The sequence below is a fragment of the Vanessa cardui genome, chromosome 23 (assembly GCF_905220365.1).
Source record: "Vanessa cardui chromosome 23, ilVanCard2.1, whole genome shotgun sequence".
Classification (NCBI taxonomy): Eukaryota; Metazoa; Arthropoda; class Insecta; order Lepidoptera; family Nymphalidae; genus Vanessa; species Vanessa cardui.
Window position 1 is genome coordinate 8,053,834 of NC_061145.1, and position 11,970 is coordinate 8,065,803.

General features: G+C 33.3%; 1 protein-coding gene across 1 annotated transcript in view; it reads left to right on the forward strand.

Moving 5' to 3' along the window:
- Positions 1 to 11,599: 11,599 nt before the first annotated feature.
- LOC124539668 (alpha-1A adrenergic receptor-like) overlaps positions 11,600 to 11,970 on the forward strand; it is a 68,647-nt gene continuing 68,276 nt past the window's right edge. Inside the window, exon 1 of the mRNA XM_047116984.1 lies at positions 11,600 to 11,807. The gene's annotated coding sequence lies outside the window, so the exon portion shown is untranslated. The remainder of the gene's footprint in view (positions 11,808 to 11,970) is intronic.

Below are 11,970 nucleotides of genomic sequence, written 5' to 3' on the forward strand. Positions count from 1 at the left end.
TACAAACGATTTGAATTTACTAAACGGCAAAGTTAAAAATGTCTGCGGAATTTTAGTATAGAACATATTGACTTTGCGGAGTCGGAAACTTGGCGTTATAAGCTTATCCTTACTCCTAGTGCACATACAATGATGAAATTATAATTTTAATGCAATTTATTTATGTTGGTTTAAAAGCTGGATTATGTGTTTTGTTCGTAATAATATATATGACTGTTCTAATATTAGTTACATATATACATATACAGCTGGGCTTACGACTCCTCTCCCTTTGAGGAAAAGATTAGGAGCATATTCCACTACGCTGTTGTATGTGTGTGTTGCATTCACATGTGGCAGAATTTCGTTGAAAGTCGACACATGCACATTTCCTCACGATATTCCTTCACCGAGATGAATTATAAAAACAAATTAAGCACATGAAAATTCGCAACGCCTAATTATAGGTTATAATGTAGTTCTAACAACTAGGATATTCCGGTTCACATTAGTTACACATTTCTCATGCAATCATCTTTTGGGCTGCGAAGAAATGACATGGCGTTTTTCTACGTCTTGTTGTCTATTTGATGCGAAACCTTCATTATGGTGGCGGGATGACTAGCACTTGAGAGAAGGCTGGAAGGCTGAAGAACATTCATAAGTAATTTCACTTATAACAGTGAAATTACTTAAGAATTTTCTTAGGTTCATTTAATTAATTCAGAGCTGAGATGGCCCAGTGGTTAAGTCAGGCAAGCACCACTATATATATGTGCTTAATTTGTGATTATAATTCCTAGTGAGGAAACCTGCATGTGACTAATTTCATTAAAATTTTGTCACATGTGCATTCTACCAACCTGCATTGGAACAGCATGGTGGAATATGTTCGAAACCCTCTCCTTAATGTTAGAGGAGGCCTTATTCTAGCAGTTGGAAATTTACAGGCTGTTACTTTAATTTTACGTTAGTTAATTCAGACTAAATATTGACAATATTTCTTCCTCAATTATAATGTTGGTGTTAATTATTATTGGTTAATAATAATATCTTGAATAATTTAAAACAATGAAGTTGTAGGATTTTCACGCACCGGTATGCTGTGTAAAGTAATAGTGCGACCTTCTTATACTGCTATATTTCGAAGACTTCAGTACCAATTTTTTAAAATCTAATAACTCAAATAGCGGGTGATGTCTTACTCTCATTTGTTGGTGGTAGGACTTAGTGCAAGCTCGTATGGGGAGTTACCACCCACTCATCATTCTACCACCAAACAACAGTCAGTGCAACTACTGGGACTACATATCGTCTTAGTTTCCAAAGTTGGTGTCGCATTGACGATGAAATGAATGGATCATATTTCGTGGGGAGCACTTATCATCAGGTGGCCCATATGCTCGACCGGCAACCAATGGCATAAAAAAGTTGTTCTCCTGACCGATGCCAGACATAATGCTGCATGGTATTCTCATTCATATTGTGACGGTATTGAAATCCTATGACTTGGTGGGTAATCAGGCACAGGGTATTTGGTAAAATCCTTTGCTAGGCTCGGATATGGAAACCATGCTTGCATACTTCTACTTTGGACTCCAGACTGGTCTTTGTAATTGCTGGTCTGATCTAATAAAATGATTACTGGCTTAAACTGGGACTTAAACCTAGCCAGAGTTAGCCACTAGATCATCGAGGCACATCTCTATAGAATAAAAAACTAAAACCAGAAAGTTCATTAAATATCTCTTTAATTCAGAGCACGTTCCTCCTAATGCTGGCTCCATAGAGAACTTTATTAAATTCGGGTTAAGCGTAAATGTTATTATGAATTCCATTATTTAATACCCATGGATGAAGGTATAATCAAAGAGAGGGGACAGCGAATCATTTTTACTGTACGCTAGAATGAGATAGATTTAATTAACGATCATAATTCGTTTTTTATTAAATAATACCCGTTTTTATATTCAGGATCAGAAAGTTATAAGGATGAAAACGACTCTAATAGGATTTCACTTGAATGTTTGTGGATATATTTTTTTTGTTACGTCATAAAATATTTATGAAAGCATGTTGTGGATATGCTCTGGTAATTGTTTTGTGTTGTTTATATTGCTGTTAAATTGATTACTAACTGTTTGTTAACAGCTCGCGTGTAATTTGTTGGTACACATCACGCACTTATCAATTATTTAAAACGCACCAATATTTTTAAAAAAGACTGACCAAAAATAGAATATTCTATCAAGGTTCTAGAACATTTGTTTCTTTATTCAAAATTTAAAAATAATGGATTTAGATATACCGTTTTAATTACATCCTTCCTGAGCTACGGTATTCGTTTCTATAATAAAATTCCAAATTTATTTTATACTTGGTCTATTAAAAAATTTAAAGTAAAAACATACATTGATAAAAAAGCCATACTCAATACAATATTATACTAAAGATAAATAGCGTGGAATTATTTCTTGATTTTTAGTAGGATATAAACATATTTAATAATACTTTATTGACGTACTCTGTTATTAAAATGCTGGAAATGAAAAACTATTAAATTTCTTGTCAGTTCTTCTGAGTGGAATCGACTTTCCAAACCGGTAATAACTTTACATTTAATTCAACAGTGTAATATGATGATTTTAAGGCGTTTTTATGAACCTAATTAAACAATTAATATTTTGTTGTTTTTACGATTCTCTTATTATCCCGATTGATATTGTTGTGATACGAGTGGAATTTATAGGCTGTTGTTGTTTGTTGTTGTGAAATAAAGTAAAGTAAAGTACCCACTGCTGGGCTATCCTCTCCCACTAAGGAGAGGGTTTGGAACATATTAAACCACGCTGTTCCAATGCGGGTTGGTGGAATGCACATGTGGCAGAATTTCAATGAAATTAGACACATGCAGATTTCCTCACGATGTTTTCCCTCACCGCCAAGCACGAGATGAATTATAAAGACAAATTAAGCACATATATAGTGGTGCTTGCCTGGGTTTGAACCCGAAATCATCGATTAAGATGCACGAGTTCTAACCACTAGACCATCTCGGCTCTTTGTTGTTGTTGACACCGTCAATTATTTCTCATTCGTTTTTTGACCTGTCTAGTGTCTTTACTTTGCTCATTTATGTATGTATTTCGATTTAAAGGTTGAGTAAAAGTTAATTACAGTACAGTAACAGGTTGTAAATTTCCTACTGCCGGGCTAAGGCCCTTCTCTCTTTGAGGATAAGGTATAAGAAGCACATACAACCAAGCTGCTCCAATGCAGGTCGGTGGATGCATATGGCAGAATTTCGTTGACATTATCCCATGCAGGTTTTTTCGTAATGTTTTCCTTCACCATCGAGCACGAGATGAATTATAAACACATATTAAGCACATAAAAATTCAGTGGCGCTTGTCGGGGTCTAAACTTGTAATCATCGGTTAAGATGCACGCGTTTTAAACACTGGGCCATATCAACTAAAAAAAAATTTGCATGGAAATGTTCCATTGCTGAGCTAAGGAATTTTCTCTTCTTAAGCATTTGAGCTTATTCCAAGAAAAGTTATTAATTGCATAAAAAAGACCTGTCATCTGATAAATGGGCCATATTACTAAGACAATGAGTGCGTCAATGACCCTTAAGCACAATGGACGTAACATCTTAGATCCTTCGTAATCGTATCCAATTAACCGAATTTCGGGTAGATTTGGCAATTTCCAACAATGACAAGAACAAAACAATTGTAAGAGGGATATTATCGGTGTAAAATTTGTTTACCATTATAAGTACGTACGTACGAGCCGAGATGGCCCAGTGGTTAGAACGCTTGCATCCTAACTGATGATTGCGAGTTCAAAACCAGGAGAACACCACTGAATATTTATGTGCTTAATTATTTGTATTTATAATAAATCTAATGCTCGGAGGTGTAGGAAAACAGCGTGAGGAAACCTGTATGTGTCTATCATGTGCCACATGAGTATTCCACCAACCTGCATTGGAACGGCGTGGTGAAATATGTTCCGAACTTTCTCCTCGAAGGGAGAGGAGGCCTTAGCCCAGCAGTGGGAAATTTACAGGCTGCTGTTTTAAGTCAAGGCTAGGGCTTGAATTTACACGAGCTTAACATTTATTTGTGTTTATATTTCATCTCAAGAAAAAAGCTAGAGCTGTGTAATGGAATCAGCTCGAAAACTGAATCTTCAAGGGTGAGGCAATTAGCCTAAGAGTGGGAAATTTACAAGCAGTTACTTTATATATTTACCGTTTTATGATGAAGATATTTAATGCACAAAGTGCCACCAAGTTATTCATGAATAATGTTCATGAACATGAAAATGGTCTTTCAAACTTTATAAATATTGAGAATAATCTTCTAATCATATGATGCAATAACATAAAGGCATATGAGAGAACAGGATATTAGATAATACTTGTGAGTGGTCACGCACAGATATTAGCGAAACACTTGACTGTAAATTGTTTTTTTAATTCAATTTAGAATTTATATTTAAGGTTATATTGTTATTGAGAGGAGATACGATGTTTAATTAATATTATTTTATTTTTCATCATGCTGCCTTATGATAGAAGTCAATTGTAAGTGATCGGTAACCTACACGAGCTTGTACAAAATTAATACGATTTTATGGTTATGTACAATATATTGGATTTATTGTAACAGCAGGTTGATATTACAAAAACATTTTGAAAATATTTGAATTAGAATCGATAAAATAAGATGAAATAACTAATCAATAAACAGCCCAATTGGTAGGCATAATCTGTTCCCTGGTGAAGATTTAGAGTCTACTCTAAATCTTCACCCTGAGGGTGAAGAGGTTCGACAGTTGTTAATGCAAGGAATAAACATATGACATGACTTTAAGAAACACATACGATACACATTGGTTTTCTCGTAATTATGACACAAAAACCATTGGTGTTTGGACTTAAACGGTGTAACCTACGGTTGTAAGCCTCATCGCAATGTGGCATATCGGCTTTGGCATGTAAAATTTACGGTTTTATTATGCTTTTTAGTGAATAATTTGGACCACTAAATACATTAATGAATTTATATAATACTAGTTAAAGCTACAGTTTTAACCGAGATTAATTCATAAAACTTTACTTACACACAGACCGTTATCCCCCTCCACCATTTTACCCTCTCAAGGGGTGAATTAGTAATTGATCATCACGGATACTCAAATTATCTCCGAATTATATCGAAATCAGTCCAAATTTATTGATATATATTTTTATATATAAATTTTAAAACGTATGCAGTTGGAATATGTCGTTTCTATGCGGGGGCAGTTTTATAATATTCATGAAGACAGCTTTAAAGGAGAGCAGGGAGAGGTCCTACGTCGGATGCATTTTAAGAGTAGCCGTCGTTGTTTATATTATTCGAAGGAAGAAAAATATTTGCTCTCATTGTTTCTTTAATAATATGCGTTTAATAACTGGCTTCGAATCGGAACAACAATGCTAAGTAGTTGTGCTTGGCGGTAGAAAATATGATGAGTGGATATCTCGGCAGGCTTGCCTCAGTTAATGAAGTATGATGACAAATTTGATTTTCCGTTTGCATACGGTAAATAGAAAGTTTTTGGGCAATGGTATACGCATATATAATATGATACCGGAAAATATAATCAATTTACCATTTTCAAAAAGATTAAAAGAGTACTTTTTAGAAAGAAACGCCCGGAGTTAGGCTCGGGTTCCATCATAGGACACTAATTACTATAAATAACATCATTGTAAATCTGTTTATTTGAAAAGAGCAACTATGCGAGTATCTTGCCGTTTTTTCTCACTAGAAGCTGCTTTCCGAAACGGTGGTAGTATTATATTATTGACGATTCAAAAACGCTTCATTGTGAAGTTTACTTGAATAAAATTGATTTGATTTGATTTGTACTTTCATAACGGTACTGCAAATATAAGAACTCTCGTTTGTTTTATTGATGTTTTTCATTGTGTTATTGATGTCGCATGACATATATCGGTACAGTATAGCTTCTTTGAATTATTGCTGTCTTGCGAGCCTATGTATGCCAAACCTCAGGGAACAAATCCTGGATTTTCAGTTATTAAATTATTAGTAGCAGGTCTGTCTTCAAAAGTATGTACTGCCTGCCTGAACTCCTTCCGTACGTGTCAGGTTCTAGTCCCAACCGATGGTTAGAGCAAGAAAAAAGATAGTGGTACGTGTCGGGTTGTATTCCAATAGGATTGTTAGAGCAAGAGAAAAGACAATGAAATTATGTTAGCGTCATCAGCCCGAGTTAGAGTAGCGTGGTGGAACATGGCGTCATGCTCCAAACCTTCTCCCCGGGCGGAGCTCAAAAGTGGGAAATTTTCAGGCTGTTAACATTGTTACCCCTATTCAAATGTTCAAAGCAGGGGCAAGTGCAATTAATGCCATATTATTATCAAGGATTTGAAGACTTTTAAACCGAGTGCAATAAATAAACAAATACATATATATTTCGTTTTAATCTATCTCTGTTTGGTATCTGACAAATATTTGTATTGCCTACATGGATGTTTGTCATGAACTCGCAGTATTGATATTAATTCAAATACTAGATAGATTGTAGATACATACAACGTTAGATGTTATAAATATGTGGTACTATCCCTATAACGGTTCCATTGGTTTGTGGTTTGTCGAATATTGGTATAGCTTACTTATATACATATATAATATTTGTATAGATTGTAGTTGAACGCTAAGTTGATATTAATGGTATACAAGTATATATTAATATAGTTGAGCTCGTATGTTATATCATGTATGGTATTGTAGAGATGGATAAATTGATGAAGATAACAACTAAAAATGACGATTTCATCCTGGCTATACTGGATGAATGCAATCATGAACAGTTTAAGAAGAATCTTACTTTATTCAATGACACACGACACTGAATAAGGAACAAATAAAACCGAAGGAATACATTATTGAAATAAACCATATATAATAGGTATATTATATATATTAATAACGTGAGCCGATTTTTATCACAGTAATTATGGGACGATCATCATCATCATCATCAGCCCGTTTTTGTCCACTGCTGGATATAGGCCTCTCCAAGCGCACGCCACTGTGGTCTTTCTCCGGCTACTCGCATCCAGCTCCTGCCTGCCGCCTTGCGTATATCGTCACTCCACCGTGCCTGAGGACATCCTACACTACGTTTGCCGAGACGCGGGACGATAGCTGCCATAAATCAAAATAAACTTTATTCAAGTATGCTTTTACAAGCACTTTTGAATCGTCATTTTACAATTAAGTGAAGCTACCACCGGTTCGGAAAGTAGATTCTACCGAGAAGAACCGGCAAGGAACTCAGTAGTTACTCTTTTTCAACATTTAAAAATACAAGTATAGATAATTTAGTTAAATACAATTATTAAAATTAATATATCCTGCTTGGAAGTCAACAGATATTAAGTCCACGCTTTTTTATCATCTATAAAATCTTGTATCGAATAATATGCCTTTTCTACCAATTTATTTTTATATAGAAATATAGAAAATCGGTTATCTGTCTGTGATCTCATTTTAAAGAGCACCAGTCATAAATATACAGAAGATGAAAGACGATTCTTGATTGCAATTTTCTAAACTGTTGTAATTTAATATGAGAAAGGAGAAAAAATGCTGACCAGTTAGAGAGCGGAAATACGGCTGTATATGAAAAAAAAAAGAAAAACTTAAACAAAATAAAGAAAATTGATATCGAAATACTCAAATTCTAACTGAACTAGTACATACTGTTTGACATTAAATTTCATTTACAAAAAGGTTTAATCACTTTGGTTAAGTTGAGTGATTTGCAGCTTAGAATGAAATGAAAAACAAAACCTGTCATCGGTTACGTAAATACTATTTTTAAATAAACGCGAAGGTTTTCATTCAACCCGTTAGTAGTAGTAGTTTTAGTTATTTATTGAATATCATTATACATGCTTTGTTTATACAGACAACGATGTAACAAAAACCCCACTGGATTTATCCGTACATCGGAATTCGTTGTCAACACGTATACAATAATAATAAAATAAATATAAAATAAACAAAACGCAGGTACATATCGATAAAGGAATAATAACATCATTTAGTATAGGCACCGTGCAGAAACAATAGAGGGCGTTATAATCCCGATCAAAATTATAAAACATGGTTTTTTACCAATTAACAATGAAAGTAATGGGCGCTGCAGATGGTGCTATTTTTAGATGGGAACCATTTATTTGTATGTCTACTTAAAGAAACAACGGTTATAGGTTAGATTCAACGATCGACGATAATTAAACTGTCTTTCATAACAGTTACCCACAAAATTGGTGATTTTTATATAAATAAAATCAAATAGTACTTTTTAAATACTTGAAGGTATACTTACGTGTGTTTTATAACTGCATTTATCCATTTCACTCTTTTATCCCTAAGCCATGGCATGTGAGTACTATTAGTAGGGAAATAGTAAAATTTTACACCGCTAAAGTTGTTTTTGGATAGATTACGGCATCCAGAAATACAACAATACATTTCGATGGCTCAAATTATCAAAAATTAACACGATAATTCAGAAATATTTTCCGTTGTTTGACAGTAGAATTTCTGAAATTGAGGGTAAAAGTTTTGAAGATGAGTCACGAGATGGCAGAGTCATCGCTACGCACGGTGCCTATAGGGAATACAGGTGTTCCATGTATTGTGTTAATTATTTTATATTTGCAAAATATTCATCAAGCTTTTTTTTATATCTAGATGGACTGTCAAAGCTGAGAACACACGCACACTTACAAAGTAGTATGACATTTGGCGTATGTGTGTGTAGCTGTAACGCACACTATCATAATATGGTTTTTAATTATAATAATAAAGATGTTTTTGTTCACGCACACTAACATCATAAAGTTACATCTTTTATAGTGTGACACTCTATATACATGTATAAATAATCTAAGATTAAAACATCGATGGAGAATTGAAAGAAGAAAATGTATACACATTAGTTAAAGTACTTTTGGTGCAATGAAATAGGCCGTCAGCGAAACTAATTTCACCTCATATATCAAAGTCGGTTTGGGTTAGATGGTATGTAATTAAGTGGGAACAATACGTTATGTATTTGTAATAGTTGAGATGGCCCAGTGGTTAGATTGTGTGTGCATCTTAACCGATGCTTGCGGGATCAAACCCAGGCAAACACCACTATATATAGATATATGTGCTTAATTTGTGTTTATAATTCATCTCATGGTCGGCCGTAAAGGAAAACATCGTGAGTAAACCTGCATGTGGCTAATTTCATCGAATTTCTGCCACATGTGCATTACACCAACCCGCATTGGAACAGCGTGGTATGTACGTAATATGTCCCTAACCCTCTTCTTAATGGAATACGAGGCCTTATCCCAGCTGTGGGAAATTTACAGGCTGTTACTTTACTGTACATTACCTTATTAATAGTAAAAACAGTGTAACTACTATTACTACCAATACTACCCCAACCACTTAATCCTCATCATTGCATAGTATAAAACAAAGTCGTTTACCGCTGATGTCCCTATGTCTGCTTAGATCTTTAAAAATTATCAACGGACTTTGTTGCGTTCTTATTAACAGATAGAGTGATTCGAGAGGAAGGTTTTTGTATATAATACATATATAACACATTACAGTTAAGAAACACTGTTAATTTTAGAACTTTCTAATGTAATTTCGTAAATAAACAAATTCTGTAGTATATTGAGTATCAGAATTGCACCCGTGCGACGCCGGGCGAGTCGCTAGTCGTATATTATAAGAAAATAAGACTATGACTAATATGAGAATACAATTGTGTGTCTTTATGTAATTCTTTAATTCAATCTGTTCTGTAAAATTCAGATTATTATTAACAGTTTTTTTCATTACAGTGTATTAAAAATAATCCACTAAGTTTAAAAGTGACAATTTTCTCTACAAAAAGTCTGCCCTGTTAAGGATTTTTTAGTAGGTCGAGCGCTTCGCACTGAGCTAACAGATCATAATTTCAAAACCTATTTTGTTGTAAGTTAAAAGAAAACTCACGTTTTCTTTTTATACTACATTGTTTTTCAAACGACTTCAAAAATGAGGAGGTTATCAATTCGTACACCGGCTCCAAATATAGCAATAATTATAACTACATTATATAATCGTAAATCGACTTTTAAGTAGTCTAATATTTTTCATTTCATTTTACTTAGGAGGACTCTAAAAAATATGTTGAATACGCAATTATTTTTATTACTTTTTAGTGCATATTAATTTGTTTTAAAAATAGTGTTTTGTTTGAAGTCGGTTTTTCTTTTTGTTAAAATTTTTATTTATTATTATAAATTAAATCTGAAATTATTTTTTTTTAATCATAACACTTAAACTTCACTTGGTGGTAGGACTTTGTGCAAGCCCGTCTGGGTAGGTACCACCCACTCATCAGTTATTCTACCGCCAAATAGCAGTACTCAGTATTGTTGTGTTCCGGTTTGAAGGGTGAGTGAGCCAGTGTAACTACAGGCACAAGGGACATAACATCTTAGTTCCCAAGGTTGGTAGCACATTGACGATGTAAAGAATAGTTAATATTTTTACAGCGTCATTGTCTATGGATCACACATACGTGACCACTTACCATCAGGTGGCCCATTTGCTCTTCCGCCAACCTGTACCATAAAATAAAAAAAAAAGAATTGCAATCAAGAATCCTCTTTATTTTTCTCAACATCTACGATTGGAGCTCTTCATTGAGACCACAGCTGGTTTTGTTTGTACAGCTATCCCATAATCACTGGGACAAAAATCGGTTTACGCTATTAATATATAAAATAAGCAAATTGAAACTTTATTACGTGTATACGAACGTATGAATTTGAATAACATTGTTATCAAGACTTTATTTTATATTATATACACATGTAAATAAGTTCACTCCTCAAAGCCTGATATGTTTTAAAGACAACTTATGAATGCACATATTACGACAAAAAGTAAAGTTGGCACGTCTTATGTACGCATCAATGTTTTTATTTCACTGCACTTATCGACAAAGTTGGCCTATAGGACGCACGAGTTGACTGTAATCTCTGGGCTCAGAAATAGATAGTCTGGATAAAAATACTGTTCTAAATCCAATCTCTTATTTAGATCTACGTCTTTAAATGATTATTTATAGATAAATCTAGATTAATTAAAAAAAATAAAAATTAAATCCATGATTATTTATAAATATCTAAGGTATAATATTCATTCATTATTTGAATTTTTTTTGATTAATTATTATCATATTTGTTATTCCAAAAAGGTTTTATAAGAGAAAATTTAAATAAAAATTAGACCTACATAAAAAAAAGTTAATATAATGTATTTATTATTGCGTCGTATAAACTACGATGGGTCGTTACTATTGCGATAAAAACTTTCAATCTTTCTAATTTTTTCCTTCGGTATTTAAATGTTTATTAATTAAAAAAAGTAGTAAAAACTACTTAATAAAAACCTCTTTGGTGAATGTGAATTCCACTTTCATAATTCAGCTACAGAATTGTTCAGTACCAACTTAGCCACGATTGAGATTGGACGTATGATAGCTCTGTGGCGTTCCGATACGTAAAGCGAAAATAAGTTTGAACATTCAGTATTTAAGTTTTTGTGATCTTGTGAAGTGATTTTTAGGTAGATTTTTGTCTGATTAGTGTAGAATATTTTGGAATTACGTTCCAGTTTAGAAGGATTAAGTGAATTGTGTTTCGTATCATTTTTCTTTTTGTAATAAACGTAAGTATTGAAAAGTTTTAAATTTATATAATAAATATAAAAAAATATGGACAATGTTTATTAACAGAATAGACAACCAAAAATATTATTACATTTTTTGTAAGGAGTTTTACAAATAAAAAAAAATATATATATGCTTAATTATATTTTTTTTGCCAGTATT